Here is a 21,520-nt window from a genome sequence, read left to right as displayed (position 1 = left end):
CTGAGGCTTACTCCCGAAGACCCGTCCCTGGCCCGATCCTCCCGCCTCTAAGGCTCCTCTTCTCTCTCTCTTGTGATGTGCCCCTTCTCACTCCTCAGACGGCCAGAGGGGTAACCTGAGTCCTTATAGATTTTGTGGACCAATAGGGTATGTATAACTTGCTTTTAAAAAAAAAATGTAAGTAAATGGGTCTTGCTACTTTTCTGCTTGTGGAGTCTTTTTGGCATTTATCTTCAAAGCCAGCATCTCACTATTTATTAACAGGTTGGGGTATGTGCGTGTGAGTGTGTGTATGTGCACATGTGTATGTGAGTGTGTGCGTGTGCGTGTGTGTGCGTACATTTCCAGGTGTGCCCGTGTCCTCCTGCAGCTTTCCAAAGGAAACCCAGTCAGCCCACCGTTCATTGGACATTCTCCTCCTGCTTCTAGTGCTTTGGCCAGACATCAGCAAAGGGTTTTAAATTTTCCAGGGCTCACACGTACAGGAGGAGCGGGGTTAAGTTTTTGAGGAGGGTGTGGGAAGAGGAGGGGGAGAAGAAACGGACGTTTATTTTATTATTTATTTTAAATGTTTACATCTTTTGTGCTGTACCAAGCCTGAATAGAAACAGATAGCATTAAAGTACTCGGTTCCTCTCTCCCTCTCTTTCTTATTTTTTTTTTTTAAATTAGGCTAATGATGCTTTTTGTTTATTTGTTTCTGAAATGATTTGTGACTTGCGCTATATAAACTGTATAAAAAGGTTCTGTTTTTTTAAAAAGATGAATTGTCACTCCTCTGGGGTCAGTGGTTCCCGCCCCAACAAGTCTACATCGGGAGAGAACACAACAAAAGATCCTGCCCCGTCCCCTAAAAACTATTGTCTCCGTACGATTAAACGTCTATTCCAGTTATTTCAGTTTGTGGTTACTTGCTGTCGAGGGAGAAAACCTTCACTTTTGTACACAGAGTAGGTGTCGGGAGTGGGAGATGTACATATATATATATATTCCGGTGTACAGTGGGAAGTGGGGAGTGTGGTGTGTCCCTATTTGAGATGTTGACGACGTGCTGCTCTCCGATCCCGGAGGGAACCACCTGTGCAGATCCTCATAGCCTCATGGGAACCTGAGCACCGGCCCAGCATCCCTTTTCCTCTGGGAGATGGTCCCAGGGGAGCGGCTCCCCATGGGCCGCTCTGGGCAGGACCGTGAGTGCCACGGTCTTTGTACGGTTCTGAAAATGGAGGCGTGTATCTGCTCCGAAGCATCCCTGGCGGTGTTCTTGTCCTCGTTTCGTTCCTTTACTGTAAGACAAGCCTCCAGTATTTGCACTAAAGAAGCTTGTTAGAAAAAGCTTGCTGCTGTGGAAGAAAGAACATATTGAGACTTTTTTCCCCCTTTGCTTTTTTTTTTTTTGTTTTTTTTTTTTTTTTTTTGTTTTTTTTTGTTAGCTTTTCCACTTTCAATTGAGTAGCATTTTGTAGAATAAAATGAATTAAGATCGAAGAGCCTCGTATGGTCGGTTTATTCCACCTCTTCTTCTCCCCTCTGCTGTCATTCTCCCTCCCAGGCTGCCCTGCCGTGGGCTTTGTGGGGTGCCTTGGTGTTTCTGGTGGTGAGGGAAGCAGGGAATGAATGGTCTGCCCGGAACCTCTCTCTGCAGCACCTGGAGGTGGGCTGCTGGGCGGGGCCTGCAGTGCCTGGCCTCCCGCCTCAGGCTGCTTTCTCCTCTGGACCCTCCCAGGCCTGTTTCCGGCTTCTCTGGCCTGATTCTCAGCTCCCTGCCAACTACCACGGAGGTGTGAGCCAGTAACAGTTGGAGGTGCTGTCCCTTCCTGGGGGTGTTTCGCTTGAAACCCAAGAATCTTCACAGAAGCAATGGAAGGTATCACTCAGAGGGGCTAGGGGGTCAAATAGGAACCCGCATGGGAAAGGGCCCTGCCAACAAGCAGGTCTCCCTTTTCAGCACCAGGAGACACACGGTGTTCGGTGCGGCACACCAGAAGCGTCAGCCAGCCCCCCGCGTCCTGTCCACCAACCGGGAGACCCGGGCAGCTGGGGAATGCTGCCCCGTGCCCTTTCCTGGGGGCGTGAATGGTGGGGAGGCACACCAGGCCTTAGTTGATGCTCGCAGTGTCGGCAGCTGCTGAGAATTAGCCCAAATCTGCCAGGGCCAAGCTGGGCGTGCAGGCCTCAGCCTCTGGGGCAGTGGTCGGCAAACTCATTCGTCCACAGAGCCAAATAGCAACAGTACCACGATTGCAATTTCTTTGGAGAGCCACATTTTTTAAACTTAAACTTCTTCTAACGCCACGTCTTCAACGTAGACTTGCCCAGGCCGTGGTATTTTGTGGAAGAGCCACACTCTCAAGAGGCCAAAGAGCCGCGCATGGCTCACGAGCCGCAGTTTGCCGACCACGGGTCTGCGCTATCTTGGTCCCAACCCGCTCAGGGACCTGGGCTGATTGCAAACGCCATTGGTTACATTTCCAGCAAAGCTGGGCTTCAGGGATGAGCAGGGCCCACGCCCTCGGGAACGGGGTCTTGGCGAGGGGTCCAAGGAGGCTCCCTTTCTGCCAGGCCTGGGCCGTCCCGAGGGAGCACAACTTCGTGGCCAGGCTGTCCTTGCCCACGGACGGCCTCCACGTCAGGGAAAGGGGAATTCCTCCAGGAGCTGCTGCCTTCCAAGACGCCCAGCCCCGTCTGTCTCTTGGGAGGCTGGGTGAGACGATGTCTGTGAAGGCCTGGGTGAGGCGCTAAAAAAAAAAAACAGGGAAGAAGCTTACGTGGTTAAAGCCCTCAGCCCTCGGTTATAAAGCGGACGGATGCCACTTGATTATAGGACAGCCGCTGCGGCTGCGGGGCCACGTTTGGAATGGCAGGGTGTGATTTCCCTTCGGGCCTCTGTGTTTAAAGATGGATGGGCTCCGTGGACGTGGGCGGCCCAGCCCCCGCCGGCCCCGGAGAGCAGGAGGGCTGGTGGCCCCCGCTCCGGGCCAGCCATGCATCCCCCCCATCTGGACACCACTGGTTCTCCCGTCCTGGCTCCCGTGACAGAGTCGGCTCCTCCCCCGACGAGGCAACAAAGGGCTGCCGTCTGGGGAGCCAGCTGGGAGCTGCCGGGACAAGTCCACTCGCCTTCCTGCCGTGCAGCCGGCCCGGCCTCGGCCTCTGCAGGGCGTGCCCGCCGTGGGGAGGAACTCTGCCCACGACTCTGCCGCGGGCGGGTCCTCCTGCTTCCTCTCCGCTGGGCCCTGGTGGACAGACAGACGCCCCAGGAAGCCATGGGGCTCTGTCCACCATCTGCGAGGTGTCTCTGGAAAGTTCCACTTGTTTGGTGGAAAAATAATAAAGCCCTGCCGCAGGCTCCACCTCGGGGACTAGGAAGTCCTCAGGGGAACGAAGCCCCTTCCGCAGGGCCCGTGCAGCTGAGGGGAAGCAAGCCCAGAGCGTTCTCGGCCTGTTTCCGTGGGGCTCAGCCGAGTGTCTCTGAGCCATGGAGAACATGGGCCTGCCTATGCAGGGAGGACCCATTCCTGCCCGAGGGCAAAGTTTAGGATTCCTAAACTTCTGGAACCTAGCTCTGTCTTATCCCATAGGCCCGTGGTCGGCAAACTCATTAGTCAACAGAGCCAAATATCTATAGGACAATGATTGAAATTTATTTTGAGAGCCGAAAACCGACTTCTGCACGTGGGCCACGAAGTTTCAATTGCACGTGGTATTTTGTGGAAGAGCCACACTCAATGGGCCAAAGAGCCGCGTGTGACTCGAGAGCCACAGTTTGCCGACCACTGCCATAGGGCCTGTCAAAAGGGTTCTGTGTTATTCAGGGGGATGGGACCTTTTTTTATTGAGGTGAAGCTCATGTAACATAAAAAGCAACCATTTAAAGTGAAAAATGTAGTGACATCGAGTGCTATGGCCACCATGTTGTACTACCACCACCTCGATCTGGTTCTCACACATTTTCCTCAGCCCAAAAGGAAACGCTGACCTGCTGAGCAGTCCCTCCCCGTCCCCTCCTCGCCCTCCCCACTCCTCTTTCTGTCCGTGTGCGTGCATACTTAGGCAGCTTTTGAGAATCCCAGTGACTCGACTGGCTGCCCTAAATACCATTATGAAACACGAGCAAGGAAACTAAACCAATGAATAGCAATATAGTTTGCTCCTTGCTTTCACACTTTACGGATTTCCTAGACCTTCCCATTCGTGGTCTTGCTCAGAAGCCCAAGAGAGGAGCGTTGCTGAACGTGTTGGCAATTATCAGCTCCGGGAGAAATTCCTTTTCCCTTACGCACTGGCGTATCTGGTCCACTGGCAGCCAGTGTTGCTACCTTGATCCGCTGCATAAGGCCTGCGTTTGTCTCAAGAGGAAGACGGAGCAATCCTGAAAAGACAGACTTTGTTCCCCGATGAGAACAGACGCTCTTTTCACGTAAACATAGGAGAACCGAGTTAAATTCACTTTAAAAATGAGGATGTAGGCAGAGGCCATCACCATCATAGTCTTACGGGTTTGAGGGGGAAAATGCCTCATTCATTCAAAGACGTGTTTGTGTCCCCAACTAAGTACGTGGCACCGGGGAAGGCCTGCAGGAGACAGTTGTGAAGGACACGATCCTTGGGTGTGTGTGTGTGTGTGTATGAGTTCTTGAGGCGTCTCTGCCTCCCCCTCAGGTGTTTTCCTTTGAAATGTCCGCAGAGCACACACCACAAGTTCCCTGGAGGGGGTCACCCTCTGGTGGGAGTGGAAGGGCGGGGGAGAGAGGCGTTGACAGTGGAAGGCGCTGCCTGGGTTGGCCTGTAGGTAGTGGGGCTTTCTGAGAGGATTCTCCAGTGGAAGGGCCCTGGGTGGAAGAGGCGTGGATGTCTGCACAGGATGGAGTGGGAGCAGGGGCCTGGCTGAGGGAGCGGTCTGGCAGAGACTCAGTGGGAAGGGAAGTGGGCGGCAGCTTTGGGGCCGGGGAAGTAGTCCCCGTATGTGGAGCTCGGGCTGATGTCAGGGAGGGATGGCAATGTAATCTGAGATTTTGAGGGCCTGAATGACAGTCCAGCGTAGTGCCTGTTTGCACCACAGAGGTAGAGGTCTCATGCACGTGCACGCACACGTGTGTGTGTGTGTGTACACACACACACACACACACACATGCCCTTGGCAAGTAATTACAGGTGCACCGAGTCTCTCAAAGAAGATGTACAAGGTGTTGTGGGTGAACACAAGGTTTTCTAAGGAAAGTAGCCTCCCAGGGGATCTGATCATAAATTCCTACCTCAGCAGGTCACGGTGGGCAGTCATGCCCCAGGCGCATAGATAGCTTTTTAGTAAAAGTTTTATCTCTGCCTCAAGCAGGCCCTGACCATGGTTCTTGTGGATCTTGGTTAGCGTACCAGCAGTCAAGTCCTTAAAGGGGCTGCTCACCCTCAAGAGAGCACCTGACCTTGCTAACTCTCCTACAATCAAATCCCTGCCTGCTTTCTCCCACCTCCGCCTGCATCCCCTCCTTCACTCAAATGCATAAAAGCATAAAAGCAGCCGCAAAACTTATTCTCAGGAGCATTTCCCTGGCCAATGGCATCTGTGTGGCTGAAATAAACTCTCATCCAAATTCTCTACGGGGTTGGAAGTTTCTTAAGTCCACAGTGTCCTTAGTGCAGGTGCCACTGAGACTTTTCCTAAAATAGGAGGTTCCGTTGAGGAATTGGGAGCTGCAGGGGGTTATGAATGGAGGGGCGTGGGGCCCAGTCACTCTCTCGGAGGACTCCTGCAGGATGAGGTGAGGGGTGGGGAGGAAGGGGTCTGGGCAGGCAGTCTGTAAGGGACTCAAGGGGGAGCGGGAGGGCAGGAGGGAGCTCCTGGACATCCAAGCTGTCTGGTTCCAGAATAGAAATTTGGAGGCCCAGGAGGAGCCTGGCAGGGCAGGGCAGCCCAGGCCCATGGCGAGGAGCTGGCTGGCTTGCAGGTGCGGGCATCGTGCTGCAGGGCCAGGGCAGGCCTCGCTCAGAGGCGGGCAGGACGGAAGACCCAGCTGGGAATTTCCTCTGGAGAAAATCCCAGAGCCTTGCAGATCGGCACCACCACCAGCTCGTTTCCAACCTGGCCTAGCCTCGGCTCTCTGTGCTTTCCCGGCCTGTTGTCTCTCTTGTTCCCCAGAAGGCGGCTCAGACTGCTTCCTCTCTCTCAAACCTTCCCCCAGCCCCCTCATGTTCCACAGATGAGGTCACCTCCCACTTCATAGAACATGGGGGCCCTCAGAAGGAGGTTCCTCACCCAGCCATGGTTAGATCCGCAGGCCTGCCTTTCCTCCTGTACCAACAGAGAAGGGACCCTCTGGGCCCCCAAGGCTCCTGCCTCCCCGACTCTAGATCCCACTGCCTTCCTTCTTCTCAGGGATCCTTGTCAATCATTTTCCTCCTCTGCTTCTTCTGCCACTGGCCTCTGCCTCCCCAAGGGCCCCTTCCCATCAGCCTTAAGTGAGGTGCAAGGTCACCCATCTTAAAAAAGACAAGAACCCTCCCTTGACCCCACCCCCTCTCCGCCTCCCAGGCCAGAGTCCCAGAGGAGGCATCTTTTCTTGCAGTACCACTTCCTCACCTCCCACTCTTCCCTCAGCCCACTCAAGTCTGCTTCCATCCCCACGCCCCTGGACTACTTCCCTGTGACCGAATCCTGCAGACACACCCCCCAGCCTGCATCTCCTTGGCTGTGGCCCCACAGCCCGCATGGCTGACCGCTCCTTCTTCGGCTCGCCTCTTCCTGCCCTCGACTCTCCTTTCTCCCTCATCATCATCCAGCCCTGCCTCACCTCCTACATACATTTCCAATCAGAGTGTTCTATCCAGCCCCACTGTCACCATCCCCACACAAGCCCTCGGCATCCCTCACCTGGGCAATTCAGGCGCTGTCAGTCCTCCCTCGGCAGGTTCTGTGTGGTCACTGTCTATTTCCTGGGGCCCTGGGGTTGTGTTAGGGATGAACTGCGGAGACTCTGACAGGCCCCAGTGAATGCTTTTTGCTCTCTGGTACATTTCCCTCCAAAGCCTTTTGCTGTCCGGTACATTTCCCTCCAAAGCTCAGCAGGATTCCAGTCCTCATGCCGAGGAGGAAAACGCTGCGTCCCCTCCTTCCACAACCACGTCAACATTATGGCTAAATGACAGAAGCAGCCTTGAGACCCGCCTGCAGACTAGCCAAGCAGAAGCCCCATAACTCAGGATACAAAGGGAAAGCCACACCAAGAAGGGCCTTGTGATGTGCATCAGCAATGTTAGGGACACAATGCCGCACACGCTTGGCTGATACTGGAATAAAAGTTGAAATAATGGCCCGGCCACATTGGCTCAGTGGTTGAGTTGTCGAACCATGAGCCAGGAGGTCATGGTTTGATGTTTTTATCTCTCCCTCTCCCTTCCCTTCCTTTCTGAAGTCAATAAAGATTATATATATATATATATATGTATAAAATCTTTATTTTATTTTTAATATTTTTTAAAATTGTTTAAAGTATTACAAATAGTACATATGTCTCCGTTCTCCCCCCATTTACCTCCCTCCCGCCTCCCCCACTTCTCCCACCCCCCCGGCACATGCCCGCACCCCCCTAAGTGTCTGTTTATATTTAATTTTTTTTTTTTAATGTCAAAATAAACGAAAAAAGAGTTTAGCGGGCTTTCAATCTGTCAGATTATGGTTTGTTTTTCTTATAGAAACACACAGCTAAAGAGCTAGTGCCACCGTGATCGGAACATGCGCACTGCACAGGGACCTGGAGTGGCTTGGGAAGGAGACACACAAACCGTCCTGTGCCTGGCCACACCAAGCCACCACGTGCACTCGGATGGGAAGACTTCTAGTAGATGTATGAGGGCACCGCTGCTCTCTGAGGCTTCAACTAGAAGACGAACCATCAGGATGCACACCGACCTCCTTCCACACCTGCTTCCCCTCTCATGCGCCCCCACTACCCTGCCGACCCAAGATCAGGGCTCTCGGGATGGTCCTCCTCTTTGGTCAAGTCCCGCGGTCTCTCCTGCCAGGCTTGCTCCTGGATGTCTGAACGAGGAAGTTAGAGGCGTCCAGAAAATCCTTGAACAAGTATCCTCTCAAGACTGTGGTCTGGCTGAGCAATCTGATTTTCGGCGTGTCGGGAGCCACCTATTACTAGCTGCTTCCCTGCACGTGTTTCCTGGCTGATCCCCCATTCCACTTCCAAGGCAGGCAGGTGACTGCGCTGACCAGGACCAAGGTCACGTGGGCGGAAATGCAGCAGAGAAATGCAAGTGCTCCCACTTTTCAAAACAGGATCTTATATCATTTAAGACTTCCCGCTTTGTGCAGGGTAAGTCCAGAATGTGCAAGATGGTCCTTTGGGGTCTGGCCCCTGCTTATCTCCCCAGCCTCAGCGGGTCACACTTCCACAGTGAGCACCCTGGGCTTTCTCACTTCCCTCAGCACACGCTGCTCCGGCCTTCCTCACAGCTGCGTGCAGTCTGGAAAGCTCCTGGCCTTTCTCTTGAATTGACAAACTCCTATTCATTCCTCAGGGTTTCGTCGTCGTCGTTAATTCTCACCGGAGGGTATTCCCCCCGCCCCCCCCATTGCCTTTCAGAGACCGTGGAAGGGAGAGAGGGAGGGACAGAGAGAGAAAGGAACGTGGATGTGAGAGAGACATGTCGACTGGTCGCCTCCCATACCCACCCTGACAGGGGCGCGTGCCCTTGACCAGGAATCGAACCCGAGGCCCTTCGGTGCTCCGGCCGACGCTCTAACCACGGAACGCAGCGGCCGGGGCTCCTGTCTCAGGTTTTGACTTAGATAAAGGTCACTGCCTGGGGGAGGACGTCCCTGGCCCGTGGCGTCGCTCGGAGCACCCCGCACCCTTGTGGCTATTGATTATTCTCAGGATGCACTAGGCACCCCTGTTCCCCGCTGGAACAGCAGCTGCAGGAGGGCAAGGGAGATGTTGCCTTCCGGCACATCCTCAGGTCACCAGGGTCCCTCATCCGGATGAGAACGATAACTTTCTATTAAAATGCAGGTCTGCTTGAAACCCTGGGGCGGTTTCTCTGCTCGCTTGGGTGAAAGGCCAACTCCTTCCTGTAGCTCCCAAGGCCCTGCAGGCCCCGCCTCTCCCCTCTCCCCTCTCCCCTGCTCCCTCCCCCTCCCCCTCCCCTCTGCTCCCTCCTCCCCACCCTTTGCCATTCTTCTAGTCTTTCGGGTATTGCAGGGCCCAAACTTTGCCTTCAAGTCTCCGGACAAGCCATTTCCGGTACACACAACTCTCACTCACCCTTCAGCTCTCAGCTGACAACTGCACTGATTGGCTGATGGATCGATCGATTGATTGCACTGAACAGTTCATTCATATCTTGTCCTAGGTGCCAGGAAATGTGCTGCGTGGGGAGGAAACAGAGTGAACGAGACAGACCACCCCCAGTTTCCTCCACGTTATCTGTTCCTGACCGTTCTCGCCCCGAGGTTGGGTTACCGGTCTGCCCTCGGGCTCCTCGCTCAGGAAAAAGCCCTGGCGTCTTTACCACACTGACGTAAGGATGGTCTCCGCTCGCCCATTGGCTGTGGTTAAGTGACTCTAGGAACCATCAAAGGCCTCGGCTCAGGGTAGTTATGAGAAATGGGAAACGGCATAGAGTGGATGAGCTGAGAGCAAGGGCTCAGGGCAACGAGGGGGAGGGGGGTCGGGGGGCAGGGCCTGAGAGGAAAGAAGAGGCCCCTGTGTCTCCTCCTTCCTCAGGGAGCTGCAGAAAGTGTGGTCAAACCGTGTGCTTGGAGCCAGGCCTGAAGGGTGATACGTGGTACCGTTCTGTCTATTCCATTGCCGGAACTGGTAAGCCCAGACAGACAGGAAGCAGGCTGGTGACAGCCCGAGGCTGGGCAAGGGAGGCAGGGGCTGGGGGTGGGGGGGTGGGTCTTTTTAAAAATATATATATATTATTTATTTTTTACAGAGAGGAAGAGAGAGGGATAGATAGTTAGAAACATCGATGAGAGAGAAACATCGACCAGCTGCCTCCTGCACACCCCCTGCTGGGGATATGCCCACAACCAAGGTACATGCCCTTGATCGGAATTGAACCTGGGACTTTTCAGTCCACAGGCCAACGCTCCATCCACTGAGCCAAACCGGTTTTGGCAAGGCTGGGGGGTTCCTGATAAAAATGGCAGAGGTGCCAAAGCCGGGTTGGCTCAGTGGTAGAGCGTCGGTCTGTGGACTGAAAGGACCCAGGTTCGATTCCGGTCAAAGGCATGTACCTTGGTTGCGGGCACATTCCTGGTAGAGGGTGTGCAAGAGGCAGCTGGTCGATGTTTCTCTCTCATCGACGCTTCTAGCTCTCTCTCTCTCTCCCTTTCTCTCTGTTAAAAATCAATAAAATATATATTTTTTAAAAATGGCAGAGGTGGTGGTTGCACAACACTGTGAATGGACTGAACACCGTTGAGATGTACACTTTCCAATGGTTGCTTTTATATTACGTGAATTTCACCTCAAGAAGGAAGCGAGGGAAAGAGAGAAGGAGGAAGGGAGGGAGGGAGGGAGGGAGGAAGAGAGGGAGGGAGGAGAGGGGGTGGGGGTATTTCCTTTACGTCGGCCAGTCTTGAAGTCAGACTCGTCAGTCTCTGGGGAGGGCTGGGTCTGCTCTGACAGGAGAAAGGGCCTCCCAGAGCCGCCGGGTTCTTCTCGAGGGACAGGTGAGCTGGGAAGGCCAGGACACTGGCCGGTGTGCGCGGGGCATCGTGCAGGGCGGCCGCTTCTCAGACACAGGGACCGGGTGGTGGGGCTAGTCGGCCATTGGAAGCGTGACGTCCCTCAGAGTCCCGCATCGGCTGCGTTTCCTTGGACAAGTCACCTCCCTTCCTGAACTTCCTACCTGTCATCTCCTCCACGGCGCTGCTGCCGGGATCAGGTGCCATAAAGCGCTGACGGTGACTCAGACTCACTCGGCCCTGCATAATGACGATGGCATCACGCTGCAGCCATCCTTCCTCCTCACAACACGAGGGAGGAGGAGCCCAGAGCGGGGAAGAGACTCATCCAAGGTCGCGCGGCACACCCGGGGTCGGCCTGAGCTCCCCAGGCGGTCATGCCCACCCCTGCTTGGTCAGGCCTTTTCTGAGGATCCCTAACTGACCAACCAGTTTGCCTCTCACACCCTCATCACCTACCCCACCACCCCCATGTGGCGATGGGCTTGGAAAGCAGCAGGCTGCCGCTGTTTCCTCGCTCTGCCACCACGGGATGCAGATGGGCACAGAGAGGTGAAGGTGCCTGGCCACACGGACACAGCCAGGGAGGAGCTGAGCCAGGCCAGGGACCTGCCTCTATGCACCCTTTGCACGTGTTTTTACCAGGTAGCCACTTGTCTCTCCTTTTTGGTTTGCATGGCACACGGTCACAGCAGACACTATTGGATGGAAGGCACAAGTGAGGGTAGCTCCCAGATGCCCAGAAGAGCGTGGGCCAGGCCGGGCCACGCCCGCAGTGTGGCTGTGCCCCCCTCCCCAGGTTGGCAGCGAATGCCTAGGGGGGGTGCCGGGGGAGGGGGACCGAATCCCAAGCAGCGGGTGAGTGGCCAGGAGGCCGTTTGGAGAGGGAAGGTGACCTCTCTTCATCAATGGAGAGCGCGATTCTGGGAGACCAGGAGCTGATTGGTCCCTCCAAACCCTCAGGGGACAAGGCAGACCCTTTCGGAGTGTGGGGTGCCCAGTGGACAGTATTGACAGGCTATTGGCAAACCCCCCTCCTGCCAATCTGGGTTCCAGGTCCCCAGAAAGACCCAGGCCAGTTGCCAAGAGGCACGGCCAGCACTCAGCCAGCTAGCTGCTGGACGCGGGTGGCTGGCCGTCACCCATGGCCGACACGGGCCGACCTTGACCCGGCCTGACAGCCCACTTTGGTCACAGCGGCAAAGGGGCCGGCTGCCAGGGAGGCCCGGGCAGGTGTCTGGCTGCCTGCCCAGGTCAGTGGGGGCGCCCCAGTGACCTCGCAGGGAGGGCAGGGAGGAGGGCCTCAAAGCACATAGACCTCGGGGCAGGGAGCTCCAGAACCTTCCCGTGCCAGGCCCTCCGTTTGCTGTGTCTGGGAGCGACCTGCCGGCCCAAACCTGCATCCCTTCCTCCAACTCTCTCCCGGCCCAGCGGCAGGAGGCAGAGCTACTCAGCAGCAGCCCAGCGGCAGGAGGCAGAGCTACTCAGCAGCAGCCCGTCCTGACCCACTCTGGCGCGGGGAGGGGAAGCCAGGCCTGAATGGACTCCGAGGTAGTTCCCATTTCCTCACAGGCTCTTGGTGTGAGGAAGTGCGAGTCGCTCGTAGCCCGTTCTTTCCACATTCTGAGCATTCCAGGGGTTGCATTTCCTCTGGACCATTCCAAGGGCGGCATGGTTACCCAATCTGCTTGCATTCCTCCCGTGACGGGGAGCCTGCCACCTGACAAAGCAGTTCCCGGCAGCTGCCATGCGGAGCGTTCATCCTCACACTGGCCGGCCCCCGCCCTGGGTCCCCTCTGAGTCCTGACAGAAGCTGGCCGGTCCCTGTCCGCGTGGCTTTAGGAGACTGGGAGACAGTGATGGGTCCCTGTCTCTAAGGGGTTAGCAGGAGGAAAGGAACCCGCTCAGGGCCCAGGGCAGCAGCAGGGTGGCCCCCTAGGCCGTCTGCAAGGCAGACACACAGCCTTGCTAGCGGGGGGCACCAGGGGTGTGGTGTCCCTGGAATTCTGCCACTTCTAATCTCATCACTTCCCGGTTGGGATCCTTTAAATCAGTTGCTGAGACTTTCCGAGCTTTAGTTTTCTGCTCTGTTAAGTGAGAAAATATCTTATTGTTCTGTGTTGCGGTTCAAGTGACATCGCCTATGGAAAAATGCTTTGTCCACCGAAAGCTGCGCTACGAATCACTAACCGATGCCCGTGGCTTTGACGTGGGCCTCCCCGGGGGGCTGGCGTCGTCCCCGTGAGTCAGCGCGCACCCTAAGAGGCCCCAGCCTCTTCCCCGAGGCCCGTGGCTGGTCCCTGGCACCGTGGGGCTCACAGCTCGCCCGTCCTGCCCCAGGGCCTCGGCTGGCTTCGGAGACCTGGAGAGAGGGGTGAGCTGCTCAGGTCTGGGTTTGGAGTGGGAGCCACATGGGAGGGGCCCAGTGGGGTCCCCCCCACACTCTCAGTGGGTCCTCCTCTCCCGGGGCTGCACCTGCACAGACTGGGCACAGCACAGCGGCCACCCCTCCCTGCCCAGCCTTCAGTTTGGACAGAAGTTCACTGGGATCCCCCAAGGAGAGGGGTGTATTGGGGGAAGCAGGGGAGGGGCTCGGGAGGGGGGAGGCGCAGCCTGATGACCTTAGAGGCCTTGTGAAGGGAGGCTGGTGTTCAGTCCAGCCCCGCCCGGGCCCGAGGAGGCCCTGGCGAGGGAGGTGCCCAGCTGGGCAGTGAAATATGGGGCTGTCCGCTGCATCGGGGCCCTGGGCTCCTTCCTGGCAGCGAGGCACCTCTCGGAAGATTCCGTGCCGCTAGTCCCCGGCCCAAGACTCCGTCCGGGCTCCCCGGCGGGCCGATCCTGCGACTGGGCAGCGGCTGCGGTGGCAGAGTCACGGGAGCTGAGAGGCCAGGAGCCTCCACAAATAGCAGCCTGTCGCCACCACCTAACCCCGATCCGGTTTATCCTGAGTTCGCAGCAGCTCCCGTGGGATGCACTTCCCAGGCGGGGCCAGGCCGTTGGCCCGTCCTTCCTCATGCCAGGGGGTGCCCTGGAGGAAAGGGGGCGAGGTCAGGATTGCCGGGGGGGGGGGCGGGTGGCAACCCCAGGTCAGGCTGGGGGTCAGGCCGCCTGTCTCAGTGGGTCCATCCCCACCTAGTGCAGCCCCCCACCCTGGGCAGCCGCAGGGCTAGCAGGGACGTTACCCACTGTGCTCAGACCCCAGGAGGCACTGGGCAGCACAGCCTCCTCTCTCTGCCCATCCATCCTCCGGGCTCGGGCTCCCCAGCCATACAGTGGGAACAAGTCCCACCCCTTACCTGCCTGGGGGGACAGTGAGCAGGAGTGAGATAATGTCTGCACACTCAGCCCTCTGCTGGCTGCTGGCTGGCTGCAGGAGGCAGCCTCAGCACATGTGGATTCTCACTGCCTAGCTTGTGCCTGGCTCCCTCTGGGGGTCCCTGCTGCTTCCAGTCCCCACAGGCCGTCCTAGGCATTGCCATGGCCGAGGGAGCTCTCTGGGGCCCGAGGCCTGGGCTTGGGCCTGGATTAGCTCCCCGAAGCCCATTTTCCAGGGTTCAAGGAGCCGCCACCCGCTCCTGGCATTCTGGTTCAACCAGGAGCAGGGTGGCTGGGTGTGGCGGGGCCTAATGAGCAGGGTGTGCCCCCAGGAGTTGTTAGGAGGGGGTGGCAGCTGTGGGCGGGTCCCCACCCAGGGCCGATGGGCAGGCCGGCTTGCACAACACTCACCTATGCGAGGGGCCCCACATCCCCGCCTCGTGTGTGTGTGTGTGTGTGTGTGTGTGTGTGTGTGTGTTTATTTTTTAAAAAAAAACAAACGCTCCACTTTGGTGGTGGGGGTGGAGTGTTTCCAAATATTTAAAAAGACAGAATGCGAACACTTTCTTAAATCCCCACATCTACAGGACGAGGAGTGCGGGTGCACGTTTGTAGGATTCTCACCGATGACAAAGAGGGTAGCGTGTCCCGGTGTTAACCGGCTCCTGCTCTCCCTCGGCTAACCCCTTTTGCCATCACTGGGTCGTGGGGGGCGGGGGAGCCTCCTGCCTGGTGTCCTCGACGCCTCGTCAGGGCCTGCCTCCTGCCTCCGGCTCTGCGGGAAACAGCTGCCCGCGGCCTCCGTTGTCCTTTCCCGGGCGGGAGGGTGGCGTGTCAGGGCCTGCCTGGTGTTCGGGCATCAGGCTGTCACCTACGACCTCTGACAGCTCATGGAGTTTGCGCCCCGATCGGTTTTCCGAGTGATGCCCGAGTGGACTCAGGGCGCTGCCCACTCGCCGTCGTGTGCCTGGGACCGTTGCCCTGTTTGCGAAAAGCGGCCTCCAGCAGAGTGCCTTTGGGTTTGAGTGGGGGTGGGTCTGCGGAGAACACTGCTGAGGCTCCTGTGTGTGCACTGGGGGGCCTTGGGGTGGGGGTGAAGGAGCGGGAAGGGGTCCTGCTGGGTTTGGAGACTGGATTGTGGAACCGGAGGTCTCGGCGGCGGGAAAGCCGGGGAGACACAGGGCATGTGGGCCTGCGAGGAGAACCGAGACGGGAAAATGTGCTCCTGCTCCTCAGCTGATGCCGCTGGGTCCGGCAGCCTGGGGTGAGACATGAGAACACCGGACTTCCTAGGGGTGGGGCCCGGGACGGAGGCTGTCCCTCTCTCAACCTGATCTGTGGTGGAGAACCGCTAGCAGGGTCGCCTAAGACCATCGGAAAACACAGATATTTATTTATTTTTAATAAATATATTTTATTGATTTTTTACAGAGAGGAAGAGAGAGGGATAGAGAGTTAGAAACATCTGTGAGAGAGAGAGAGACATCCATCAGCTGCCTCCTGCACCCCCCCTACCGGGGACGTGCCCGCAACCAAGGTACATGCTCTTGACCGGAATTGAACCTGGGACCTTTCAGTCTGCTGGCTGATGCTCTATCCACTGAGCCAAACCGATTTCAGCGGGGGAAAAAAACAGATATTTACATGACGATTCATAACAGTGGCAAAATTAGTTATGAAGTAGCAATGAAAATAATTTTATGGCCGGGACCGATTTGCTCAGTGGATAGAGCGTCAGCCTGTGGCCTGAAAGGTCCCGAGTTCGATTCCGGTCAAGGGCATGTACCTTGGTTGCGGGCACATCCCCAGTAGGGGGTGTGCAAGAGGCAGATGATCAATGATTCTCTCTCATCGATGTTTCTAACTCTCTATCCCTCTCTCTTCCTCTCTGTGAAAAATCAATAAAATATATTTTTTAAAAATATAGCTCTCACTTAAAAAAAAAAAATTTTATGGTTGGGGGTCACCATAGCATGAGGAACTGGATGAAAGAGCTGCGGCATTAGGAAAATTGAGAACCTCTGTGCTAGAAGGAGGCCAGGCGATGGTTTAAGTCTCATCCCGCAGGCCTACCGTGAGAATGCGGGAGCCACATGCAGCCCTTTGGCCCCTTGAGTGTGGCTCTGCCACAAAAATACTATGCCTGGGCGAGTCTATTTTGAAGAAGTGGCGTTAGAAGAAGTTTAAGTTTAAAAAATCTGGCTCTCAGAAGAAATTTCAATTGTTGCCCTGTTGCTATTTGGCTCTGTTGACGAATGAGTTTGCCGACCACTAAGTCTAGAGAATTCAAGGCCCCTTCCCCCAGCTCCGCTTTCTCTGAACGTCTGCAAAGAGAGCAAGTTGTTGGGCATTGTGGCCAGACATACAGAACGGCGTGGTCCTCTGCCTGGGACAAAGGCAAGGTGGACCAGCCCTGCATCCGTGTCAGGGAGGCTCACAGGGGAGCACAGGCCAAAGGGCTTCGGGGAGCACAGGCCAGGGTCCCCAGAGGCAGTCCCTTCACTGACCCAGCGTCCCCATAGGGAGGTCTGACCTGATTGCTTAGCTGCTGGAGCTTACATTCATAATTTTAGTAGCTTTATCCTTTTCTGCCTTTGAATCGTTTCAAATAAGTGATGGGCCAGAATTGCTAGCTTATCAGAATTGCTTACATATGTGGTTGACCAGTTTAATTCATGTTGTTCGATCAGAGTTACAAGCTCCTCATCTAATCCTTCCAGAAATGCTCAGTCCCTTCACTGAGCCTGCCGGCAGCGCCTAGAGCATGTGGGAGGGGCCAGACCCCTTGACCCGCTGTGACTGGATCAGGAGGTACCAGGGTCCAGGGTATCTGGTGGGAATGGGGGCAGACCTGAGAAACCAGGCTCTTCCGAGTAGGATTCACAAGAACTTTTTCTTCCAGTGGCACAAGCCACGTGAGCATTTGAGACCTCCTCCCCTTCCAAACCCAGTGCCGTAAATCAGATGGTTACTCTGCCTTGAGGGGTCCCACGACCTGCCAGCAGCCAGCCAGCACCGCGCTGGGTGACCTGAGGGCGGAGCGTGGCAGCCCTCCAGGTCTTATTTTATGTTATAGTGTATTGTGTTGCGGTGAAATAGACGTAACATGCGATTTACCGTGACTCTTCTATTTCAAAATATTACATTAAGAAATTACCGTAAGTTGTGTTTGCATGCTCATACATAAGGTTTGTTAGGTTGTATATGGTAGCATATCTGGTGTGTGTGTTCAATTGTGGTCTAATAGGCATCACCTACAAATGAGCATTTTAACCGTTTCTAGGGATTAAGTATGTCCGAATTGTTTTTGCAACCTCTCTCCAGAACTTGTTCTTGCAAAACTGAAACTATACTAAACACAGCTCTTCAGTTCCCCCTCTCTCTGGCCCCTGGAAACTGCCTTTGTTCTCTATGGAGGCATCCTTCACACACTGTGTGATGGATAGACCTTCAGTGCAAAATTCGGTGCATTTTGACAGATGCATACACCAATGTAACTACATCTCCAGCTTCTCCCCCATTTTCTCCTTTAAAAAAAAATTATTAATTATAATGATAATCAGCACGCTGTACATCAGATTCTCAGAACTTTTCTGTCGATCCCCACCCTCTACCTGGAGGCAACCAATGTTCTGATTCCTATCATCATAGATTAGTTTGGCCTGTTCTAGGACTTCATTTAAATAACGTTGTACCGCATGTTCTCTTTTGTGCTGCTTTCTTTCAACGTAATGTTGTTGAGGTCCATCCATGGAGCATCTATTCGCGGTTCGCTCATTTCTATGGCTGAGTATTAGTCTGTTGTAGGAGGGTGCCTCCGTTTGTTCATTCATTCACATCTAGATGGGCATTTGGGTTGTTTCCGGGTTTGCTCCCCATCTCCCCCCCCCCCCCCCCCTTCCTTGTGAATACAACTGCGGTGAACATTTTTGGACAAGTGTGTTTTGGGTGTTTTTTTTTGTGTGAATATGTTTTCATTTCTCTTGGGTGCATAGTTGGGAATGGAATCTGTGAATCATAAAGTAGGTCTGTGTTTACCTTTATAAGAAACTGCCAAATGTTTTCCACCATGGTGGTACCATTGTACACCCCACCAACCTCTGAGGTTCAGGCACTCCAGGTCTTCGCCAGCATTTGGTGTTGTTGGCCTTTTAAGTTCAGCCGTTCCAGTGGGTGTGAAGTGTATGTGCCCTGTGGTTCTCATTTGCATCTTCTGATGGACACAATGATGTTGAGCAATTTCCATTTGTTTATTGGCCAGTTGTAATCTTCTTTTGTGACATGTCTGGTCAAGTCTTTTGCTCTTTTTCATTTCTTGTGTTTGTGTGTTTTTTCTCTCTTTTTTTTTTTTATTAATCTATTGGTATTCTTTATATATTCTGGATATATATGGAACTTTATCAGATATGTGCAGGGTATCCCCCCAAAAATGTATACACTCTTTAACAGCTGATAGCTCAGTTTTTAAAATAAAATGTATTTTAATAAAACACTCCCTTTGTAATTATTCAAAGTGTGTCTCTTTTGGGACACCCTGTATTTCGTGAATATTTCTTTGTGTACTAGCTTGTCTATTTTTTTAAAAATGTCTTTTCATTTAAAAAAAAATTGATGAAGTCTAATCTAAGTGACTAAGACTAATGGTAATAAAAGTGATGACGGAGAGGGGACCCAGCCTTCCTGGCGGGGAGGAAGCAGGGGGCTCCCCATCCAGTTGGTTTGTTTTTCTCACTTAGGTTCCAGCCCCGCCCTCTGAGTCCTAGTTCCCTTCTAGTTAACGCACCTCTCTTGTCACGAGCAATCAGAGGACAGCATGGGGGGGGGGGGGGCGCCAAGTGACACCTCGGATAACCTCGTGGAGCGAGGCTCTGTGAGCCCATTTTCAGGTGCAGCGCTGTGGGAGGAGCTGAGGCTCTGAGTGAGGACACAGGCCTGTGGTGGTTGCAGAGAATATGAAGGCAGGGCCGCCTCGTGCTTCGCGGTCCTGGCATTGTTTTCCATGCCATCCATGTGCCGGCTACACCCATTTCAGGTATGGGGAAACTGATGTGTCAGCCCTATTCACCGAGGGCCAGGACTCTAGATTGCATGTTGTTTTGCTTATATTAGCAGGTTCAGCTCGCGCCTTAACTCCAAGAATGTAAATTAGACATTTCAAAACGCATCGAATTAATACATTCCTTTGCTGTGATCCCATTTCCATTAAACGTTCAGAAATGAGGCACATGGAAAGTGGAAAACACACCGAAAATATGTGCTTGACTGCACTCTGGATTCGGGTGTACAGGAGAGCGTGAACACACACACCCAATTGCACACACACCCAGTAGGCTGGGCCCTGGATTAGGGCCCTTTCAAAGCAGCCGAGGCTGAGCTGCCAAGTTCAGGGTTGCCCCAGGCCTGGCTGTTCTGGGGTGAGGGCAGGGGTGCCACAGAGTTCTGGAGCCCCATGAGGGCCTTCACCCTGCGCCCACTACTCAGGCCGCCCAGACGGTGGTGGGGAAGGCCATCATCGCTCAGGGGTTGGACGCAGGGGGCCTGGGTCACAGGACCTCAAGCCCGTGGCTGTGCTCCTCTCCAGGGTCCTGTGACCCCTGACCCTCACAGGAACCCCTGGCACATGCCTCAGCGCCCTGCTCAGGGAGCACTGAACTCGTTCACCCTTCCGGCAGTTGGGCCATGACGCGCATGGGCCTCTTACTCATCCTGAGGTCATCAGTCATGTTTCCAGGAGTGTGAGTCATTCAGGGAGGCGGGGTGGTGGGGGAAGGGGCAACTCCAGGGTGGGGGTGGAATGAAATTGAAGAGGCAGCTGAGACCGGTTTGGCTCAGTGGATAGAGCGTCGGCCTGGGGACTGAAAGGTCCCGGGTTCGATTCCAGTCAAGGGCATGTACCTTGGTTTCGGGCACATCCCCGTTGGGGGGTGTGCAGGAGGCAGCTGATCGATGATTCTCTCTCATCGATGTTTCTAGCTCTCTGTCCCTCTCTCTTCCTCTCTGTAAAAAATCAATAAAATATATTTTAAAAAAAGAAGTTTAAAAAAAAAAGAAAGAAAGAAAGAAAGAAAGAAATTGAAGAGGCAGTGAGTCCCAGAACAAGCCCTCATCCCTCTTACTCCAAAGCTGGAAATGCTATTTTTTTTTAAATATATATATTTTTTTATTGATATCAGAGAGAGAGAAACATGACTGCTGAGAGAGAATCATTGATTGGCTGCCTCCTGCACGCCCCACACTGGTGATTGAGCCTGCACCCCAGGCATGTGTCCTTGACCGGAATTGAAGCCGGGAGGGACCCTTCGGTCTGCAGGCCAATGCTCTATCCACTGAGCCAAACCAGCTAGGGCCGGAAAAGCCACTCCTTTGGAGAAGGGATGTAACCTTAATCTGCTCCAAAGTAGGTGTGTGTGTAGAACAGTGGCAGTGTAAGCCGACAGGAGACAAAGAAGTGTCCCCTTCCTGGGTAGCTGAGAAAGGCTGGCAGCCCGGAGGAGGGCGGCCGGTAGGATACCTTTTGGACTTACCAATAAAATAGGAACTCACATTTGTCTAATGCGTTACCCCATTTATCTGCCTGGAAACTGCTCAGCAGGGTGCCGTGAGTGGCTAATGCCCCAGCCTGGGAGACAGCAGAGCTGGGACCAGCACCCAGGCCCTGACCAGTCCAGCATCTACACCCCTGGACTGGGAGGCATCCTCCGACAAGGGGCTTTGCCAACCTTGGACTTGTTTTCTCTTCAAGATAAGCTTCCCACACCTGGACCCATGTTTTTGTATGCTGTGCTCTCGGGGGTCTCGGTAGAGGGCGCTCCTGGGGAGGTTCAGTCCCAGATCAACCCTCTTCCCTCCTCCTTCCTGCTCTGGGGCTTAGCTGGCAGTCACGGGTGGGAGAGCCAGGAGACCAGGTAAAATGGAGAGCTGGCCAGCCGGGACTGTGAGAGGCCCCAGCCCGAGGAGGTGAGCACAGCGGTCAGGCATGTCAGTGATGGACAGGCCCAGGGTCCCGGTGTCTCGCCCCCTGTGCCCGAGTTGCTGCTGTTTCCCGGCACATTCTCCCCAGAGGACAGCTGAAATGCACCCTGAATTTCCTGGAAGAGGAAACCCTGCAGGAAATGCCCAGAGAAAGGGAACTCCCGTTTTGTGGGCACCTGCTCTGTTCCCAGATGTTGTGCTGTGTTTTGCGTGGCTTACCTTTCTTGGATCTTCACAAAAATCCCCCGGGAGGCTGATCGTAGCATCCTCATTGTACTGAAGGAAACTGAAGATGCACAGGTTATGAAACTTGGGCTGCATCACCAATGAGTAAGGGAAGGAGGCAAAATTAGAATGTAGATCTGACAGCCGCGTGCTCTTGCGACTGAATCATTCTGCCTTCGAAAGTCGACAACGACGCGGGAAATGTATCTCAAACCACCTCCTCTCAGATGCTAACCTCAGATCAAGATCAAAGAGAAGGGCAGTGTCACGGGGGAATAGCCTCTGGAGACCAGAGCCTCCCGC

Source organism: Pipistrellus kuhlii, unplaced genomic scaffold (genome assembly GCF_014108245.1).
Source record: "Pipistrellus kuhlii isolate mPipKuh1 unplaced genomic scaffold, mPipKuh1.p scaffold_m20_p_13, whole genome shotgun sequence".
Lineage (NCBI taxonomy): Eukaryota > Metazoa > Chordata > Mammalia > Chiroptera > Vespertilionidae > Pipistrellus > Pipistrellus kuhlii.
This window is presented reverse-complemented; position numbering follows the sequence as displayed.